The sequence below is a fragment of the Vulpes vulpes genome, chromosome 1, assembly GCF_048418805.1.
Source record: "Vulpes vulpes isolate BD-2025 chromosome 1, VulVul3, whole genome shotgun sequence".
Classification (NCBI taxonomy): domain Eukaryota; kingdom Metazoa; phylum Chordata; class Mammalia; order Carnivora; family Canidae; genus Vulpes; species Vulpes vulpes.
This window is the reverse complement of record NC_132780.1, coordinates 185,834,275-185,856,748: the sequence shown is the minus strand read 5'-3', so window position 1 is coordinate 185,856,748 and position 22,474 is coordinate 185,834,275. Positions and strand designations below refer to the sequence as shown.

At 39.0% G+C, this 22,474-nt stretch overlaps 1 protein-coding gene and 1 long non-coding RNA gene across 3 annotated transcripts in view; one reads left to right on the top strand and one right to left on the bottom strand.

Moving 5' to 3' along the window:
• Positions 1-6,465, bottom strand: part of LOC140595511 (uncharacterized) — a 117,855-nt gene extending 111,390 nt beyond the window's left edge. Inside the window, exon 1 of the long non-coding RNA XR_011997196.1 lies at positions 6,364-6,465. This is a non-coding gene — a long non-coding RNA (uncharacterized lncRNA). The remainder of the gene's footprint in view (positions 1-6,363) is intronic.
• The window catches only part of FBXL4 (F-box and leucine rich repeat protein 4), a 78,585-nt gene continuing 62,270 nt past the window's right edge, over positions 6,160-22,474 (top strand). Inside the window, exons 1-2 of one of the 2 annotated variants that reach the window (XM_072737829.1) lie at positions 6,188-6,345; positions 12,577-12,702. The gene's annotated coding sequence lies outside the window, so the exon portion shown is untranslated. Of the gene's footprint in view, positions 6,346-12,576; positions 12,703-22,474 lie in introns of both variants that reach the window. The other variant, XM_072737840.1, reaches the window with a different exon arrangement.

The window sequence follows — 22,474 nt, the reverse complement described above, 5'->3', positions numbered from 1 at the left end:
CCATAACAGATAGATCCCAACTGACCATCGTTAAATCTCATCTGGCCCATCTCCAAGTTGTTTGTGTTGTGCTGGCAGCCGCAAGCATTCTCAGGGGGCAGGAGGCCAGGAGGCGAGCGGAAGGGGGAACACTGCCAGCAGGCCATCCTGGCTTCTCACCCTCTTCTCTCAGTGACTTGCTTTATGACTCATTTGATTTAGAGGAAAAGACCCCTACTCAAAAGCAATCAAATCTCTCACCATTAGAGGCTGAAATGATAAGCAAGAAAAAAAATAGCTAGAGAATAGTATATATTAGGGAGCTTTATCTGAAGTAACATTCTGAGAAACCTATTAAGGAAAAGTCAATTTCTCCTGGAAATTCTGGAAACCTTCTACCAATTTATAATGGGGGGTGGGGGGGGGGAAGGCAAGCCTTATTAGTAAATTTGTTTTCTGTGTTTCTTTTTAAATAACTTTGAAATATAGGGATTTTTCTCAGTAAGGCACTGAGGGATCTAACCAAGAAATCCCAAATGGAGTATCTCAAAGAATGTTATTTATTTAAATATTTTATTTATTTATTTATTTATTTATTTATTTATTTATTTATTTAAGAGAGCGAGTGGGAGAGAATATAAGGGGGTATTGGGGTGGAGAGAGGCAGGGGCAGAAGCAGACTCCCCACTGAGCAGGGGGGCCACAGGACAAGGATGATGAGGGGCTCAATCCCAGGACCCATGAGATCATGACCTGAGCCAAAGGCAGCTGCTTAACCAACTGGGTCACCCAGATGCCCCCTCCAAGAATGATGCTTAAAGATGTACTTTTAGGGAGCTTTTTGCCAGATGACTTTTGTTCTTTTATACACTGTCCATGAGAGATGCAGGATTGTTGGGTGAAAGAAGTGCCTCAGCAAAGAGTACTGGGTTTTGTGGAAGCTTTATAATAAAAGTTCAGCAATTGTCAGGATTTCATTTTAAATTATGCTTAATAAATTATTCTTGAGTCATTTGTATTTACTATATACATTTTATTACTCCTATTAACTAGACGGGAACATATTTATGGCTTAATAACAAAAATAGGATATACTTCTTTGTATTCCAAAGGATTTGGGTTACCCAGAAAATAGCATTTTCCATTTTTTGTTTTAAATATACAGCTTATATTACGGTGAGGAAGGGACATGCACAGTTGTGCAGGGGCATGAATAAATAGGTGAATGATACGTGTTTATCTGGATAATCCAGTCCCCTCAAATCATCCATTGAGGACAAAATAATTCTGAGGGATTGAAGACTGAATTATATGGAACATTAACATTGAAACTCTCAGATATTTGTTTTACCTGTATGGACAGAAAATCTTTGCTTTTTTTCTATTGATCGCCATGTCACTCTGTGACTAGACCACAGGGTTCTGCCTAATATAAATACACAGGAACTCTTTCAAAAGCACCTTTACTTAAAAAAAGAAAAAGTAGGAAGAAGAGAGATTGTAGCCTCAATTGGCCTTACCAGAGCCCCTGCTCACAAGCATCATTTTCGTGGCTGTGTTTTCCATCCTCATAGAACAATAGGCAGGAAGTTACCTCAGGAAGAGATTGGATTTGTCCACTGTCTCCAGGTGGTCTTTCTCCTACGTTAGTCTCAACCACCAATACTTTTTTAAAAGTTTTATTTATTTATTTGAGAGAGAGAGTGCACAAACGTGGGGAGGGGCAGAGGGAGGGGAAGAAGCAGACTCCCCACCGAGTCAGAAGCCCAACTCTGGGTCACCCAGGTACCCCAACCACCAACAATGTTTTATTAATGCTAAGTTTTTAAATAAATGACCCAAGATACAGGAAAAGGAACATTACAAGGCAAAACAGCACAGACAGTATGAGTTAGACAAGCATTTATTTTTAAAATATATTTAAAAAATACTTTTGAAAAGTATTTCAAGATATCACTTCTAGGCCTGTGTAAATTCAGTCTTAAATTTTATCAGGTTGTTTTAAGCCATCTTACTGATAGGTACTTAGTGTTCACTTATCAAACACATTAGAAGTTCATTGAAACTGCACATTGGGAGACCTAATTCAAGTCTTGGTTTGCCAGCAACTTGCCTTAAGTCTTTGGATAAATTATCCAGTCTTTCTAGGCTTTTCTCTCCTCTGGTAACAATCGAAAGGATTAGACTAGAATGGACGTGAAAGTTCACATTTTGTGCTGGAAAGATTCAATTTCTTATCTTCAACATGTTTTAATAAATATTAATAATATTCATGCATCTGCATACTACTTTATAGCTCACAAAGTGCCTTCATATATATGATCTCTTTTGAATCTCTCCAGTGCCTGTGAGTTAGGCACATTTCATTGAATTGAGAACAAGCTCAGAGAAGTTGTAACTTATCCGAGATCACAGAGTTACTTACATAGCAGAGCTGGATACACGGGTCTTCCTACTCCCAAGTTCAATTTTCTTCTACTGTATTCAGAGTACTTCAAGGTTATGGTAATAGGACTAGTTAAGGTTCTGTTAAATCATAAAGTAATGCTGTATTGTTAAAAAAGAACCGTCCGCATGTAAAGTCAGAGAACCAGGTGTCATTGACAGTCTGATAGAATGATTTGGAGAAGTCAATCTCTCTGAGTCTTAGCTTTCTCATCAGCAATACAGGGGTTTGGACTACATGACTTTTGGGCATACTTGCTTAGATCACTCTTAATGGCTCTTATTCATGCTGTTTGGTCCATGGCTTAATAAAAATCTTGGCTAATGTTACTCACCAAAAGCCGCTCTTCAACAAACTAGTTAACTTCAGATTTCACAAAGAGGTAATTTTTTTTTTTTTTTGGCTGAGTTAGGCAGAAAATGTATAGAGTTGCATTTTCTGAGAGATCTTGACTTGAAAGGAGACCTTACTTGGTACCAATGATGGAAAAACATTTTTGATTCTCTCTGCAGTGTGCGGAATAGATGCTATCTCTGCCCCCTCTGATTCAGTGTTTTATTGCCATGCATACTCCTCACCCTGAAAGTTTATAACTGGTACATACTTCCTTTTAAGATAAAGACAAATCACTTGAAAACGGGAGAGGCTATGATGGTGAGTGTTTTAAGAGTTAAGAGACAAAGAAGAGTTTTGAACCTGCTGCTTCTTTGCCCGCCTCCCCATCTGAGTAGAACATTGTAACTTTTGAAGCAAACATAGAATGGATCATAACCAGCTTGCTGAGCTGGTTCTTTATGCACAATTAAGCTTTGTTGGGACTTTCTTTATTTGTAATAGTGCTGTTATGGCGTGGGATGCTATTCAGCTCCAAACAACATTCCATTTAATAACTAGTTCACCCATTAAATCAGCGCCATCACTAACTGATAAGTATCGCCCCTTTCCTTGGCCCTACTTGGCTCTTCTGCTCAGCAAATGAAGCAAGGCAATGTTATGGCACTTGAGACGAGAAGGTTGGAGGGAGGGTAAATTGAGCAATGATGACCGAAACTCTGGTCACAGAAATGGAATTTTGCCCTAGTCTTTCACTTTCCTAAAATATAAACTTTTATACTTTCCAAGCAGCACCTTAAGTGCCTTAAAAAAACCAAACCAAACCAAACCAAAACACTAAACAAATAATAGCACCAACTACTATATCTCCTATACATCAAGGAGATTAAAATGTATGGGGGGCATGCAAAAGATATGCAACAGAAGATATGAATAAGAATGTTCATAACAGCATTGCTTGCAATAATCAAAACCAAAAATAGCTCAATGTTCACCAGGAGTAAGTTATGGTATATTTATACAATAAAAACTCAAGAAACCACTACTACACACAGCAACATGAGTAGCTCTCATAGACCTAATGTGGAGAGAAAGAGGCCAGGCCCCACAGAGTATATAATGTATGAATGCAACTACATAAAGGCAAGAATCAGTCTAGTATTATAAGTCAGGAAAATGTTTACCTTTGGGGAGGAGTGAAGGATAGAGATTTAAGAAAATAAGTTGGGGTTTCTTTTTTTTTAAGATTTTATTTATTTATTCATGATAGAGAGAGAGAGAGAGGTAGAGACACAGGCAGAGGGAGAAGCAGGCTCCATGCAGGGAGCCTGACGTGGGATTCGACCCTGGGTCTCCAGGATCGCGCCCCGGGCCAAAGGCAGGTGCTAAACTGCTGAGCCACCCAGGGATTCCCCATAAGTTGGGGTTTCTGAGTGCTAGTAATGATCTTTTTTTTTTTTTTAAGATTTTATTTGGTTGAGAGCAAGAGAGAGCACACAAGTAGGCAGAGGGAGAGGGAGAAGCAGGCTCCCTGCTGAGCAGATAGCCCACTGTGGGGCTCCATCCCAAGACCCTGGGATCATAACCTGAGTTAAAGGCAGATGCCCAACCAACTGAGCCACCCAGGTGCCCCATGATCTATTTTTGGATGTTAGTGATGAATACATGGGCATGTTCATGTTTCATCAAACTTGACATTCATATTTTGTGTTCTTTTCTGAGTATATTTTATAAAAATTATATTTTTATTAAAAAATTAGAAATAATATATTTTTAAAAATTAGAAGTAAGAAACTGTTTTAGTTAGACTGGGTCTGAGTGCCTAAAGACATCAACTCAATTAAGTCTCATTGGCAATCATAGAAGAGCAGGTTTTGTTTACTCATTAATAAGTTAATTTATTTGTAGTCCACTTGTGATTTTAGAAGGGACTTGAGATTTGCAGATAAGTTGCAATGGTGGTACAGAAGGTTCTACCACTCATCCATTTTCCCTTTACTTATTAACATCATATATTGTAATAGTACATTTGCTACAATGAAGAAAGCAACATTGGTACATTACTATGAACTGAATTCCTATTTCACTAGTTTTGCTACTACCATCCTTTTCATGTTCTAGGATCCCATTCAAAATACCATGTAACATTTAGTGGTCCTATCATGCAAATCCCCATCTGGTCTGTGACAATTTCTCAGTTTTTCTGTTTGTTTTGTTATATTTTTTCCATTAACCTGACAGTTTATTCAGGTATTTTGTAGGTTTTTCTGGGTTTTCTGACGTTGTTTTAAGGCCAGACTAGGTTTATGGGTTTTGAGGAAGAATATTATGGAGACGAAGTGCCTTTCTCATAACACCATATCAGAGTGCATACTATCAACTTGGTTTATCATTGATGGTGTTAACTTTTATCTGACCAAGGTAGTGTTTACCAGGTTTCTCCACAATAAAGCTACTTTTTCCTCCCTTCCATATTCTTTGGAAGCAAGTCACTAAGCCACCCACACTCAAGGGAGATTGGAGATTAAGCTTCAGTTCTTTTTAAAAATGTCCAGTTTTGTGTACAATTTTTATTGCACATCATGTATCAGCTCAGTTCATATGTGTGCTTTATAAATAAGTATATTATTTTGCCCCTTTAGGGACAAATAAATAGCAAGTGATGTGTTAACGTCTCTTCATTTTTCAATGTTTTTATGTCTTAATAGAAATCTTGTAACAAGATCAGTATAATGCAAACTTTAAAAAGTTGATGTTACATACAATATCGACTGAATTAGATACAATATCTAACTGTATCTAACACTGAATTAGATACAATACCTACTGAAAAGAAACAACAGTAACTGAGTAGGGGAGACGTGAGACCATCTTGTTCATGAGAGGTTATGGACAACTGTTTCCAAATGTGAGGGAAATGAGCTTGCAGGATGGATTCGTATCTGGGGCAGAAGAGGTTTGCAAACTTGGTGAATCAGGCCCTCCAGAGCACCTATAATTTTGTTTTCCACTTTTGCTCTGAGGAGCTTAGGCATCACCCGGCTCGCCAGCTCTGGACTGCAAAAGCCTTGGCAGGACCACACTACAGTCGGCAGCCTGGTGCAAGGAACGCGCCACTCCCGCAGTGGATTTCAACCACTGCCTGCTGGGTAGTGAGTGAGCGATTTATGGGGCGCGGCTGGGGCTGGGGAGTCAGTAGGAAGCTCCTCCCCGCGGCCTGGGAGGGGGCGGTCCTGGAGGACGCCGCGCGGAGCTCCAGCTGCGGCGGCGCCCCGCCTCCCCTGGCCCCGCCCCCGCCCGCCCCCGCCCTCTGGCCCCGCCTCCCCACTCGGCCCCGCCCCCGCCCGGCCCCGCCTCCCGCTCGGCCCCGCCCTCTGGCCCCGCCTCCCCCGCTCGGCCCCGCCTCCCCGCTCGGCCCCGCCCCTCCCCGCGGTCTCCGCGTCTTCCTTCCGGGTCGCGCTGGGCCGGCGTCTGAGCCGTCGCGCCGCAGCGCGGGACTCTGGGAGCCGCCCCCGCGCCCGCGCCTCCCGGTGCCGCCTGGGTCGCTGGTGAGGCCCACGGCGTGCACCTCTCCCGGACCCGGCAGGGTACGGCCCTTCCTTTACCTCTTTTCCCCCGGCGGGTCTCCGTCTTCCTCCCTGAGCGCTGGGGCGGGGCCGGGCCAGGGCGGAGCGCCGCGCTTCGGGGAGCCTGGGCGCGGGCCGAGGTCCCCGCCGGCCGCCCCCCCCACCCCCCCCAGGCCCGCGCCGCGCCTGCCGAGCTTGCTGGGCGCCTGTGAGCGCCTTACGCGCCGTGTGTGCTGCTTCTCTGCCCCAGCGTGTCCGCACGGCGTGCGGCGGCGGCCCCGCAGCCCCCCCGCCGGGGCCTGTCTACCCCGCGGCGCCCCGGGCCGAGCCGTGCGTGCAGCCCGCGGCGGCCGCCTGCCCGCCCGTGTGCCTGTTGCCCCCGTGCGTGTTGCCTTGATTTCCCCGTAGCATCGATGCTTTGCACTAACCAGGCCCGAGGCTTTAGGACCGCCACAGATAACGGGCGGCAACCCCGTTTCCAAGTGCAGGGGTGTCCCTAGGGCGTAGTGTTGGCGGTGACCGCCCCCTTGGCCTCCCCATCCTCAGGTTGGCAGTGGGACAGGTTTGGGGTCGCCTTGATGGTTCCAAGGGCTTGTTGGCACGTAGCCTTGGGTCGCAGTCACTAATCGGGATTTGCGAATAAATAGAAGGTCAAGGTGATTACTAAGCCTGTGGTCAGGTAGCGGCGTTGACGGGACGCCGTGCTTGGCACCTGGCCCTGGAGGATCTGACACCAGGTGCGGTGATGCTGATTGTCCCGCTTGGAGGACAGCAGCTGCCTTTCCTGCTTCCTGCTTCCTGGCGTGCAGTTCCTCGGGTTCAGGCACGCTGTATCCCTTAAAGAGCTCACTGAATGCCTCTGTAGAGGGAGATTTTCCTAATGCACCCCCGATCCTGCAGCTCCTCAGCTCTTTTACGGTCCTGGGGGCAAGACACGATGTGCGTCATCACCCTGGTGGGCACTCTCGGATTGCCCATCGGGTTGGATTCTTCTTTTCATACCTCTTTTTTTTTTTTTTTTTTTTTTTTTGAGTACCAACTTTTTAAGCTCCGATGTTGGCTTTTCTGAGCCCTTCAACTTCCGGCGCTTCTCTCCCGGTTTTACGGAGTTGAAAAATCAGAAATCATGTGAAATGGTTAACTTTCTTCTCTGTAACGCCGGGATCGAGTAATGCAATGATAGTGCTCCTCTCACCGTGGCATCTTAAAATATTGCTAACTGCTGTCGTTTACTTTCAAATATAGTCAGCAAAAACTGTCCCCTTGTTCTCTGCCGTCTTAGTCTCTGCCTCGTGCTCTTAAATTCCCTGGGATCAACATGCTGGTTTAACTTCATGGAGCTGTAGCCTTGGAGAACTGCAAATATATATGTATCCACGTGTTTTCTTCTAGTACTTTTAAATTTTTATTTTTTTAAAGATTTTATTTATTCATCATAGACACACACAGAGAGGCAGAGACACAGGCAGAGGGAGAGGCAGGCTCCATGCCGGGAGCCCAACGTGGGACTCGATCCCGGGTCTCCGGGGTCACGCCCTGGGCCAAAGGCGGCGCTAAACCTCTGAGCCACCCAGGGATCCCCTGTTCTAGTACTTTTAATGAACTTAGTCATCATCTAAAACTCTTTAACTTGCCTCACGTATAATTTAGCGTGAAAAAGGAAGTAAGGCGCTTCCCCACCCAAAATTGTGAGCCATGGACCCCATCATCATTTGTAGGATTCTGTTTTTCCCAGCTGATATCAAATACTTTATTTATCCAAGGTCCTTCCTCATTCTTGTGTGTTCTAAGGATGTTTTCTGAACTCTTGTATCGTGATCTCTGGCTTCCTGTACTGATCCCATGCTGCTTTTCTTACTCTAGCTTTACAGTGTGTTTAATGTCTAGTGATTCAAGCAGTGTCTGGCCTATTGTTGACCACTAAATATTTTTGGAATGATGACACTTAGTGGGGTTAAATTGATTTCCTTTTTTTTATATACCCCCTTTATTTTAAAAGAATTTATTTATTTATTTATTTATTTATTTATTTATTTATTTATTTATTTATTTATTGTGGGAGCAGCGCTCTGGCATATTGTTGACCACTAAATATTTTTGGAATGACGACACTTCGTGGGGTTAAATTGATTTCCTTTTTTATATGCCCCCTTTATTTTAAAAGAATTTATCTATCTATCTATCTATTTATTTATTGTGGGAGCAGCGCTCTAAATAAATAAATAAGGGGCAGAGGGAGAGAGAGAGAGAAAATTCAAGCAGACTCTACACTGAGGGCAGAGCCTAAAACCAGGGCTGGATTCCCAAAACCCTGAGATCTGAGCCAAAATCAAGAATTGCTCGCTCAACCTACTGAGTCACCCAGGTGCCCTGCCCCCCTTTAAAGTTTCTTCACTATTCTTGAAATTATTATTACTTACTTTTGGGTAACCTATTTCATGGTACGTTGAATCATTAACCATTGCTAAGTAAATTCCTTCTTTTGATACCTCAGAACTGGTGCCGCATAGAGTTGCTCCTTAGAGTTGTATGTAGAAAAGCAGCTGTTCACAATCGGCAGGTCTTTTAGCTTTGCGTTGTGTTGTTCAGAAGTGTAGGCTCTCCTCAGCCATGACTCAGGACTTTCTGTACGTGGTTTCAGCAGCTCTGAGGAATAAATGCAGGTAGAAGTAACATCCAGGACAACCCCTTGTCCATTTGTATTTTACTATCCTAACTGTACGTCTTAGGTGTAAAAACTTAACAGATACTTAGAAACTTTATTACATTATAAAATGTATACATTCTTCAAAAAAAAAAAAAAAAAACAGGTAATACAGAAGTAGCCAAAGGAGAAAGTTAGTGTTGTGTGCCCACCTATCTCACCTAATTTCTCAGAGATCATCATTAATCATTTGTTCTCCTTTCAGAGACTAGAAATACGTGTGTACAAATCTCCATTTGTTTCATAAATGACGGTGTACTCTATGTAATTTTCTATAGCTTCCAGTTAGTAATAATTGATGAGCATCTTTCAGTATCAGCACATAGAAAATTGTTTTTTAAAGGTCTTTTTTGGTATTTCAGTGTAGGAATAACCTAAAACGTGTTTAACTGATTCCCTATTGATATTTAAGCCATTTCAAATTTATTTCTATTACAGACAAACTGCAGGGATCATTTTTGTATTTATCTATTTGCACATTTGCTTATTTCCTTGGTGTAAATGCTTAGACATGTAATTGCTGGGTCAAAGGCTATATATATTTTAAATAATGATAGATCGTGCCATATTGCTTTTCAAATGTAAAATTTGAGTGACTTGAGTCAATTTTTACACTTTATAAGAATGCTGCCACTCCCATATCATTGCCAAGAATTGTCACAGATCTTGAGATTTAACCCTACTTGTAAGCCAACAGTTTCATGGACACTGGCAGAAGACATGAAATTCTTGGGCCAGAGACAAAGCACAGCAACAGCGGTAGCCAGAGTATCATCATTTTCTTATGCTGCTTGCTTGAACTCCAATTTCTTCTGGGTGATGTGATAAGGACAAGATGACTCCAGCACACACAGTAGATTACAGGATAGGAACCCTGAGTTTGGAGAACCTGAATCGTTCATAGAGGGCTGCAAGTGAACTTGCTTAACCTTTTCCCTACAGAGAGGCATTATATTTATAATGCTACAGACTTGCCCATTACTCTAATGGGAAATCTCTCTTTATCTACCATGGATGTTTGCTATTTAGACATCCTTGAAAAGATAGTCTGGAACAAAGGCTATCAGTGCCCCCTGCTTATAAGATGTGCAGAAACATGAGAGACCTGTCAAGAATTGTATCAACATGATACAATCATTTCTTACATTTTTAGAAATTTTATGGATGAAAAATGCTATGTTTTTACTGTTTTGATTTTACATTTCTATTGATAGAGTTAAAAATCTGTAAATGTTTATCAGTCATTTCTTTTTTAACTTATGTGTTCATCTTCTCAGTTTTCTATTGAAGTGTATCTTTTTCTTATTGGTTGTAATGGCTCTTTATGTGTTGTTAGTGACTATTAGTGACTTGGTACACCATTTAATAGTATTTCTTTTTCATGGTCTATTGTTTTAATGCTGTTTCTGGGAACTTTACAGAAATTTTTATAATATTAATGTTGTCCTATTATTCTCTTCCTTTATACCTCTTAAGTTTTCACCTCAGGATTATTAAAATACTTTGTACATATTCTCTTAATTTCATATTTTGTATCATAAATTTAGATTAAAAACGGTTGCTATGGTAATATTCTAAATTATTTTACTAAATGTCTGGATATTTTTCTAAAACATTAATTTTGATAAGCCATCCTTTCCCTGTTGTTTTCCCTGACACACTTATTATACTACATTATTTATTTCCTCAAAACTGACAAATCAGTAAGCAAAATATGTTGGTTTCCTACTGTGACTATGAATTTGGTTGAATTCATCCTATGTGTAATTATTTGGATTTTATTCTTACAAAATATAATATACCATTTTGCCATGCTTAATTTTTGCCTTGGAGTCTATACTGTCTGATATTACTCTTGCCATCTCTATCATTTTGTGTATATCAGATCTTTATTGCCCATATTTTTAATTTTAGTCATTCTACATCATTTTACTTGCCTCTTGTAAACATCAAACATCATATACCTGGACCTTTATTTCTCATTCTAGTCTTCCCTCCTCCTAAATTGAAAGTTTGTCTTTGGGTTTTTTTTTTTTTTTTCATTTTAAAACTTTTTTTAGAAAGATAATTATCGAGGGGTCCCTGGGTGGCTCAGTCATTTAAGCGTCTGACTCCTGATTTCAGCTCAGGTCCTGACCTTAGGGTCATGAGATCAAGGCCCTTGTTGGGCTCTCTGCTGAGTGTGGAGCCTCCTTAATAGTCTCTCTCTTCCTCTCTGTCCCTTCCATCCTCTGAAGGAAAAAAAAAAAAAAAAAAAAAAGAATTATAGATTCACATGCCATTATAAGAGAGAATATAGAGAAATCCTATGTATCCTTCACCTAGTTTCTCTTGTAATAACATCTTGCATAAAACTACACAGTACAGTATTTTACCCAGGAAATTGACATTGGTACAATCTACAGACCTTATCCAGATTTCATGACTTTTACATGTGCTTGTGTGTGTTTGCATTTAATTCTTTGCTAAGATAATTTTATGTAGATCTTGTGACCACTACCTTGGCCAAAATATAGAACAGTTTCATTACAAAGATCCTTGTGCAAAAGGCTTTATCTTTTAATAGGAAAATTTAACCTATTCATATTTTCCTTTTTTTCCTCTTCCTTGCAATTTCAGAAATTCTAAAATCATCTATAACTATTTCCCTTATACCTCCATTCAGTAGTGACTCCTTGCCTTCCCTACATTCTTTAGGTTTATTGATTGATTTCTTTTTTACATATGTTCCCTCCCCCCAACCCCACACCCCCCACCCCCATCTTTTTCATCTTCACCAGTACTATATGTGTAAAGATTTAAATTTGACTGTAAGGTCACTAGTTACTTGAATATTACGTCTTTCCTTTTAAAAAATAATTTATTTTAATTCCTTTGTTTTTTGACTGGAATACTTTCTTCAAGATATTTCTTTTTTTTTAAAATTTTTATTTATTTATGATAGTCACAGAGAGAGAGAGAGAGAGAGAGGCAGAGACATAGGCAGAGGGAGAAGCAGGCTCCATGCACCGGGAGCCCGATGTGGGATTCGATCCCGGGTCTCCAGGATCGCGCCCTGGGCCAAAGGCAGGCGCTAAACTGCTGCGCCACCCAGGGATCCCTCTTCAAGATATTTTTTAAGAAGAATTTGGGAAGTATGTTTGTATGTCCAAAAATATTTTTCATTGTGTTGTTTTTCCTATGTGAATAACAGTTTGAGTCAGGTTTTTTCTTTAGAATTCCTGAAATATACATTATCTTCTAGCATTTCCTTGAATTTCCATCAGCTTCAGTCTCTTGCATTTATATAGGCATTAGGTTTCTTGCATCTGTGTTCTAAGTCACTTATTTTTTCATTTAAAATTTTAATTTACTGCAGCCACCATGTTTTTAATTTCAAAGACCTTAAAATGTTTTTAAATTAGTTTCTACTTGTTTTATGAATTCTATACTCTATTAATTCACACTAAAGATAACAATTATAATTTTAAAACTACTCTTCTATTGTTTATTAACTTTTATTGGAGACCATTTGCTCTAATTGCCCAACTTATTTCTTTGTCTTTAAGATGGATAATTCTATGCCTACCTATAAATGCAGATCTATGTTGGCTGATTTGTTCCTGGTTGGGAATCTCTGTGAAGTCATGAAGGTGACTGTTCTCTCTTCTAGAAAGGTAGTTCCCTAAAGCCAGGTGAGTGGAAGAGTCTCTGTGATCAGGCTTTGTCCTAGACACAATGAATGGGCAGGACATGTCAACTAATAGATATCTTTCAGAGTATGCTGCTCAAGAACAGACTAATGAAGTAGGACCATAAATAGGCTAATGTGGGGATATTAAATCTCTAGCTTGATTTTGTTTGGTCCAAAACAAAGACTGCAATCAACAGCATACAGGATAGTCCTATCACCCTAGGAATTCCTTTGTATGGACCCTTTGTAGTCATTGGAGTTAACCCATCTTTTCCTTTGACTTCCTGGCAATCCCTGATCTGTTTGCCTTCCCTATAGTTTTGTCTTTTCTAGAGTATCATATAAATGAAGTTATACAATATGTAGCCTTTAGTTGTAGCTTCTTTCACTTACAAAATCATTTTAAGATTCATCCGTGCTATTTGCTGAATCAGTGGTTCATTGTATGGATAGATGTATGATGGTTTATCCTTTCACCTGTTGAAGGACATCTTGGATGTTTCCAGGTTGGAGTGATTATGAATAAATAAACATTTGTATATGGGTTTTTGTTTGAAAATAGATTTTCAATACACTTGGACAAGTAATATAGGAGTGAGAATGCTGGATGGCTTGGTAAGGGTATGTTGAGCTTTATAATAAACTGCCAAAGTTTTCAAAAGTGGCTATACCATTTTGTATTCCCACCAGAAGTATTTGCAACATCCAATTTGGTATCATCTTAAAATTTCATTAATCTGTAATTAACTCGTTCCAGGTTTAAGATATTAAATATTACCTGTCCCAGAGTTACCCTTTTGAAATTATGCTTGACGTTGCTCTCAAGTAAAATGTTTGCTAGGATACCCAAAAATATGCTATAAAGGGAAAAAATGATAAATTGGACTTAATAAAAATTGAAAAGGTTTTTCTTTAAAAGATATTATCAAATAGGGATGCCTAGGTGGCTGAGTGGTTGAGTGTCTGCCTTTAGCCCATGGCGTAATCCTGGAGTCCTGGGATCGAGTCCCACATTGGACTCCCTACATGGAGAGAATGCTTCTCCCTCTGCCTGTGTCTCTGCCTCTCTCTCTGTGTCTCTCATGAATAAATTTTAAAAATCTTAAAAAAAGAAAAAAAAAACGGTATTATCAAACAGATGAAAAGCCAGGCACAGACTGGGAGAAAATGTTTGTAAAACATTTATCTGATAAAAACCTTGTATGTAGAATGTGCAGAGAACTCTTACAACTCAATAATAAGAAAACAAAAAAACCTGATTTTTAAAAATGGGCAAAATATACATTTCACTAAAGGAGATACAAATGGCAAATAAAGACATGAAAAAATGCTCCACATCATTACTAGTCAATTGATATTTACTACCCACCCGATGGAACGGCTCAAGACTGATGATGTTAACTGTTGATGAAGATGTGGAACGACTAGAATTTTCATATATTGCTGATGGAAATGTAAAATGTTGCAGACATTTTAGAAACATTTTGGCACAAGAAACAACCCAAATGTTTATAAACAGGCGAATGGGTATGTCTGTATCATGAATATGATTCAACAATAAAAAGGAACAAACCATGAATATACATAACAACAGGGATAAAGATAGGCTGTGCAAAATAACCTAGACACAAAAGGACACATACATATTATTTCACTTATATGTAACTCTAGAGTAAAGTACAGTCTGATTTATAGTTATATAAACTTCTTGTTATCTGGTGCAAGAAGTGGCTGGATGATTGGGAGGGGGCGGCAGTGAACCTTTTGGGCTGATGGAAATATTCTCTATTTTCAGTTTTGGAGGTGATCGCATTGGTATATATCTTTGTCAAAACTCATTAAACTATATACTAATTTTTTTTTTTTTGGAATGTGAATTGCACACTAAAGTTAATTTAGCAGTACTACAACATTTTAGTTAATTGCTCTTTTAGTATGAATGGTTAGCTGTGATGTACCTATGATCTTTTAATTGGATTTTTGTTAGGAAGGCTGAGTATAAATTCAATATATTTCTATTAGGTAAAATGCTCTATTTTACTGTCCAAAAATGTATAGTTAGTTTTGAATAAAGTAAATTCAGTATACTTTATGGTTTTAGTAGCTAGAGAGATTTTTTTTTTCCTCTCTTCAGTGAGTCCATTTAAATTGCCCTTAGCCAAATATCCCTAATATTTTAGATTCTAATTAAATAATACATTGTGATTCTGCCAAAGTTTTAGGGTTATTCTAAATTCACAGTTCTTCCCATTCAGATGATTTATTCTTACCCATCATTAACAAGAGAATAAAAGATAAAAATAAAGATAATATGGCATGGTGGCAGCTTATCTAAAGTACTTTATATATCATACCTGTGTTATTAGAAACACGTCCTTCCTTGTCACTTTGTGAGATGGTGCTTTGGGCAGGAAGAGGGTTTTCAGGTCCACTGTGTTAAATCACCAAACATCTTTCCCTACAGCTCTGCTTTTTAAAAGAAAAGAAAACATTGACTCCTTGATTCATTTCTCTACTAAAGAAAGTTCATGAAATATTTCATAAGTTAAGATGTGCTTGTTGTTGTTGTTGTTGTTTTTAAGATATGCTTGTTAAAGAAAGTTTAGGAAAGAGGAGAGAGAACTAACCGTCATCAATTTCTAGGTTAAATTGATTTTAAATCTAAATTTTTTTTTAAAGATTTTATTTATTTATTCATGAGACACACAAGATAGAGAAGCAGAGACACAGGCAGAGGGAGAAGCAGGCTCCCTGAGGGAGCCGATATGGGACTGTATCCCAGGACCTCAGGATCATGACCTGAGCCAAAGGTAAACCTTCAACCACTGAGCCACCCAGGCTCCCCTTCTCCGTTGTTTTCTGACAAGGTTATTCTTGACTTGATTTCTTATGCACTTCTCTTAACATGGTCCTCACCATTTGTTCATGAACTCAGCAGAAGTTTGGAAATGCCTGCTGCTGCCATACTTCTGTTTTTGAGTTCTACTTTGATTCCTGGAAGAGAAAGAAGTACTCTTGGTCTTTTTGGTTTTCAGGATTTTTCCTTGGCCTTTAGGTTTTTCCTTCCTGAGTGGTTCAACTGCCTTTTTTTACTCTATTTGTCTGGATTTTCAAGAAGCTCTGAAGCAGGCTAGGAGGCTGTATTTTCCCTGTCCATACGCATAGTTCAGTTAAGAAGTTTATTCTATATCAGAGTCTTGTTGAATAAAAACTGTGATCAGAATAAGTGTTTTAACTGGAGGAGAAATTACTTAGAGGAGGAGAGATGCATGTAAAATCGTAATATTCCACTTCCAATAGTCTCCTTACTGACAGTGGTACATTATTTTAACATAGTACATTGAAATGTAAATAATTACTGTGAAGAAAAAGAGCTGCTTTGCTACCACTCAGCCTTTGCTCCTCCCTAGCTCTTCTAATACCAGAACATATCAACTTGTCTTTTTACCCTTGCTCCTTTATTATTGCCTTCCCTGTCTGGCTTCTGCCCTCTTGTTCCTAGGTTATCACTTTTTCTAAGAACTTCTTTTCCACTCATAGTTTTTCCTGTTCTTCTTAATCATTCTATGGTCTTAACATAGATTTGGAGTGTTAAAAAAATTCATTGTATTTGAGAAAATAGTTTCCTTTTACCTCTCCAATCATCTCTTTCATGAATCTTTCTTTAATTTCAATCAGAGTTTCTTTGTAGCCAAGGTCAAGTCTCTTTTATGTGTTCAGGGGCTGCTTTTGTACTAACGGAGGTTACTACTTTTTTACATTCTCTTTGAACAGTAAAATTTCAATATGTATACTATTCCTTATTGGATGGCTTCAAAGAAGGTCATACATTTGATTCTTACCTATTGTGTTTCGGTTTTTATTATCCACTTTTCCCCTCTTTTGCTCTGTATCAAGATATGGAATTTTTTTTTGCTTCATTTTTCGGTCGACGTGTTCTTATCTTGAAGAGTCCCTGGTTTCATTTCTGTGTTCATTTCTGGCCATCTTCTCTGCCAGTCTTCAAAAAACAGAACAAATGCTTATTGAGCATATATTGGCATGTGCTAAGCCCTAAGGGTCTAGTTATGATTAAGTCACATTCTCTGAACTTGAGGAATTCATAGTCTGTTAGGATAGAAAAAAAATCTCTCACCATGTAAGAAATGGCACACAAGAGTGTAAGAGCAGAGAAAAAGTGAGTGGTAGACAAAGTCTGGACCTGACCTTAAAGGATGAATAAGAGGGTGCCAGGTGGGAAAGAACAAGTCATTCCAGACAGCAGCCCAGCCTCAGTGGAAGACTTGAAGATGCTGAGATGTGCAAGCATACGTGTGGTTGGGGTGAGGCAGATATTCTACAGCAAGGGTGCTGAGTGTGGAGAAGTGGAAGGGAAGGGGAGAAGATAGGTGCCAAGGTAGTTGGAACATTCTTGGATCTCATTTTATCAAAAGACAGCCTTCTCTTAATGGTACCTCTGTCTATTTGAGAATGAAGAGGAAGAAGGCCCAGGGAGAAGTTATCAGACAGGCAGAAGGAGACCTAAAAGCATGTGGTGTGTGTGTGTGTGAGGGGGCAGGCCAAGAAAGAAGGCCGGTTGTGAGTGGCAGCTCTTGCACTGGATTCAAATATAATTCCCTTCTTGATATTTTCTCCATTCACTGATGTCTTGATTCCTAGACTTGTCCAGAAAAGTCCTTTCCTCAAAATAGTGTCTCTTGATCAGTTTCAGCTGGATTCAGAAATGAGAACATTACCAGGTTTGACCTTTTTTTTTTTTTTTTTTTTTTTTTAACTGATTTCTTACCACATTATGCAACCCTGTTAGGTTTGGTGTGATGCTGTGGAGCTGCCTAGGCCCTCGTCTTTCCCCTTCACTTCAGCGACTTGTCTCTGTGGGTCATTCTGCAACAGGACTGTGTTGTGGCTTGCCTTCAGTATCTGGCCATGCCTTGTTGCCTGTCCTTTTTCCTTTTCTAGATCTTTTCACCTTAAGTTGAGAATCCTCTTGGAGTTGTAAGCTTGTTTCTAGGTTCTTTCATCGCACTGTGAACCTAGCCTTAGCGTGGTCCTGGCTCGAGTTCATTCCGATGGCCTCCTTTTGTTTATTTTATGGAAAGTCCTTTTCCTTCCTCCTCTTTCCTGTGCTGGAGCAGGAGCCGTCTTCTCTGCAGTTCCTGCCATCCTGCTTCTCTCCGCCTCATCGACTCCCCATCTCACTTCAAATCTCAGTAGAAAACATATGTTCTCCCTTGCCTATACCTCTTAATTTCTCGTTTCCACTGTTATTGCTTGCTCTGTAATTGTATTATTTAACTTTGTTAAGCATTTTATAATATGAAAGATGTAGTTGAAAATAAAGTTGTATTATAATAAAATCATGTCGTGTAGAGCAAGTTGTTTCCCAAGGAGTATGAAAGTCTCAGGATAGAAGTTAAGATGACTGTTGTTCTGTATTCCTTGATTGTGCTGGTATAAAGGTTCCGTGTGTTGCGGAGAATTTTTCCCCTCATAGCCATTGTTGATAAGTAATTGGATTAGACAGCTAATAAAATAACAATCACCCTATTTCTAATTCTGATTTTTTGTTAAATGGAAAACAGTATTTTTATATGTTGTGAGGATTTTAAAAAGTAAAGTAGCCCTTTGAATGAACTGAAAAAGAACATATCTCTCGAAAGGTATATTTTACAATCACCCCTTTGGACCACTTTAGTGTACCAGGCTAATACTTATTTATTTGCGCCAGGTGGGAAAAGTCATTTTGACTTTGAATCCCATTCTCCTCATAAAGTAGTTATTGTATCTTTTGCATTTGGTTCATTGCCCATTGGGATATTCATTGGTTATCACAAATTGCCTCTATGCCTTGGCAAAAATCCAAACAGTACTTGGACAATTTGGACTTCAACATTGGCTGTTGCTGCCCACATGAGTCCTGAGACTATGGCTCTATTCCCCTTTTCAGCTTCATTTCCCAGGGAAAAGTAGAGTGAGCTATTCTTTCTCCTCCATATGTTCTTCCCCACCCCACCCCCAAACACTTTTATAGTGTCATCTTAGTTGATTGGAAAGGAGTTGAGAATCAATGAAGGGTGTTAACAGTGGGTTTGCACACTTCCTGTTTATATTTCTATGCCTTGTTTATTTTCAAAAACAGTTTTTAACTTTATTACATTTTTCTGAGCAGTATTGCTGGAAAAGAATAAATATATTTGCTTGTTCAGTGTACTGTACATTGATTTTCCTTCTTTCAAAAACTTGTCAGTTTTAGCTTTATCTTACAAAAAATAATGATTTTTTTATTCATAGTTGGAAAAATCAAGCATCCATTTATATTGCTCTTCTACTCTGCAGAAGTTTGAATATATAATACATACATTTACAGTTTATAACTCACTTTTACATATGTTGCTTCAGTGTAAAATTGTGCTTAACTCTAACGCAGCTTAAAAATGATATTGTTCGTATGGCATTCTTGCTACTTTTGATATTATCTCATAAGTTATAACAATAAAAGCTAGCTGGGAAACAAAGTCCATGGCTTGGTATGTCAATTAGAATTTGACTTTCAAAAAAAAATTGACATTCACAACTTGTCTCCATCTTTTTGGCAAGAATGGTTGTGAAAGTTCACACGAATGATGATATCTTGTTTTGCAGGTATTCCTTTGGTTTTACAAAATTTTTACTTTCTGATAAATGCAGTTTTATAAAGAAAGTGAAAGCTTACTTGAAGCAGGCCATAGACTGTGGAGTGAGAAGTGATGTCCAAAGATTATATAGCCAGGGGGCTTGGGTGGCACAATCAGTCGAGCTTCCCACTCTTGGTGTCTGCTCAGGCCATGATCTCAGGGTCATGGAATTGAGGCCCCCTTCCATCTCTCTGCTCTGGCTCTGTGCTCTGTGCAGAGCCTGCTTGGGACTCTCTCTCCCTCTACCCCACCCCCCGCATATCGCCCCCTTCAAATAAATAAATAAATCTTAAAAAAAAAAAAAAAGATTATAAAGCCAAACTCATCCATCCACTTTGGCAAATGGAATTCTGTCCTTCTCTTGAAGATTTCCAGGAGTAAAATAGGCAGTCTTCTGTCAGTTGAGTTGGATGCTTACAAATTGCTTTTTATTTCCTAAATTTCAGTTTTGCAGTTTATTTTATCCTTTTTCTTTTAAGAAAGAGAAGGACCAAGTAAATTCTTTGGGCAATTACCCGTGTTAATATACCTGCGGGCCTGTTCTGAAATAAAGTGTATATGGTAAAAGGTGTATCATTTTAAATTTTGACATTAAAGATTTGAGATTAATGCATTGGTAATTTGTGACAGATTTATACTTGTGGTAGGTGAAATATTTGAATAAAGAAGTGATATACTAGATTATTTCTTTCCCACACTTATAACATGATCTGTACTTTAGCACTTGGTGTTCTATTTCCTGAGGAGAATCTGATTCTTGATTCATGGTACATCAGCACTAGGAACGTGTGCTGCAGAAACACCTTATTTATTTTAATACATATTTTGTTACTCTTTTCTAGAAAATGTCTTGTTCAGACTGTTCTATCATGTCTTGTTCCTGGGGTGCAAGTTCCTCCATTTCGTGAGTCTGCCTACTGAGTGTCCTTTATCGTGGTTCCTTTTCTCTTGTAGTCTGTGAGTTTTTACTGTGATATATCTTTAGTAAGGGTTTAGTCTGTCTTGTGTCATGTGTCATGAAAGTATCCCTGCAAAGAGGTTTCGTATCTACCCCTAATAGGTTCTAAAGTTTTACCAGTTCAGGACTACTTTATCTTTTTAAATGTTTTTGGCTTGGGGATGGGGTGGAGATTCTAAATCTCATATGAAAGTAGTTTGAATTTAGGTCCATGCTCTGTGCATGATATATGCCTAATAGGATTCTGTTTTCCCATTGGTGACTTTTCCCCATTATCTAAATTGATGTCATGTCTCCTTAGGCTTCCTGGGCAATGAGTTAAGTTTTCACATTCCTGGTTTCATAGATAGGATAATCAATCTTTCCTGATTTTTTGGCTTTATGAAGCTCTTTCCACATGTGACCTATGGCTTGAAATAACCTTTTTGCATGGATGTTAGAAAGTCCCCTTGTAACCATTAAGGCCTATCTATCTATACCTGATTCCAGGAGTTGTATTAACTTCAGCTCCTGCTCTGCACTTTGACTTTCCTTTGTTTCTTATAACTGTGGATTTTCCTCACTTGTTTCAAGCTCAGTTCTTTATTTACTGTTTTCACTGGTTATGTTTTGTCAAGCATTTCAGTGTGTTTGAATTTGGCTGGGATTAAGAGGCACAAGAATGCTGTTATATAATCCTAAATTATTTAAGACTTTTATAGTGTTTTTTATTTGTTCATCACCTTTCTATCAACACATCAACTATTATGTGCCTACCACATACTGAACACTTTGAGAATTGAAGATCTTTGGCTAGATCCTGCCTTCAAGAAACAGTCTGATTAAAAAATGGGCAGAGGACCTGAAAAGACACTTTTTTGAAGAAGATACACAGATGGCCAACAGACACATGAAAAGATGCTCAACATCACTGCTCATCAGGGAAATGCAAATCAAAACCACAGTGAGATATTACCTGACACCTGTCAGAATGGCTAAAATCAAAAAGACAAGAAATAACAAGTGTTGGTGAGGATGTGGAAAGAGACCCTTGTGCCCTGGTGGTGGGAATCTAATTGGTACAGCCCCTGAGGAAAACAGTATAGAGGTTCCTCAAAAAATTAAAAATAGAAATACCATATGATCCAGTTAATTTCACTACTGGGTATTTACCCAAAGAAAGCAGAAACACACAAAAAGATGCATACTCCTATGTTCTTTGCAGCATTATTTACAATAGCCAAGATATAGAAGCAACAAGTGTCCATCGATAGAGAAATCTATAAAGTAAACACACACACACACACACAGGAATATTATATGGCCATAAAAAAGGATGAGACCTTGCCATGTACAGTGATAACATGGTGGGACCTAGAGCACATTATGCTAATTGAAATTAGAGAAAGACAAATACCTTATAATTCCACTTATATGTGGAATCTAAAAAATGAAAAAAACAATCAGACTTATAAATACAGAAAACACTGATATTTGCCAGAAGAAAAGGGGGTAGGGAATAGGTAGAATGAGTGAGGAGTGAGAGACATGGGCTTCCAGTTATGGAATGAATAAGTCGTGGGAATAAAAGTCACAGCGTAGGCAATGTAATCAATGATATTGTAATAGGGTTGTATGGTGACAGATGGTAGCTGCACTTGTGGTGAACATAGCATAATGTGTCGAGATATTAAATCATTATGTTGTACACCTGAACCTAATGTAATGTTGTGTGTCAACTGTACTCAGAAATTTTTTAAAAATAAAAAATAGGGCAGCCTGGGTGGCTCAGCGGTTTAGCACTGCCTTCAGCCCAGGGCGTGATCCTGGAGACCTGGGATCGAGTCCCACATTGGGCTCCCTGCGTGGAGCCTGCTTCTCCCTCTGCCTGTGTCTCTGCCTCTGTCTCTCTGAGTGTGTGTGTCACAAATAAATAAATTAAAATAAATAAATAATAAAACAATGAGATCAACAATACTGTTTGGTCCCTACAATATATGTCTGCCCACACACTTGGATCCATAAGCTATAGGTTTGTGTTGTTTATATAGAAAGGGGTCATTATGACGTTTTTATGACATTTCATCATGAAATTTTAAAATTATAGTAGTAATTCAGAATTGTCCCCAAAGTCAGAAATATGTGACCTGTTCAATTTGAAA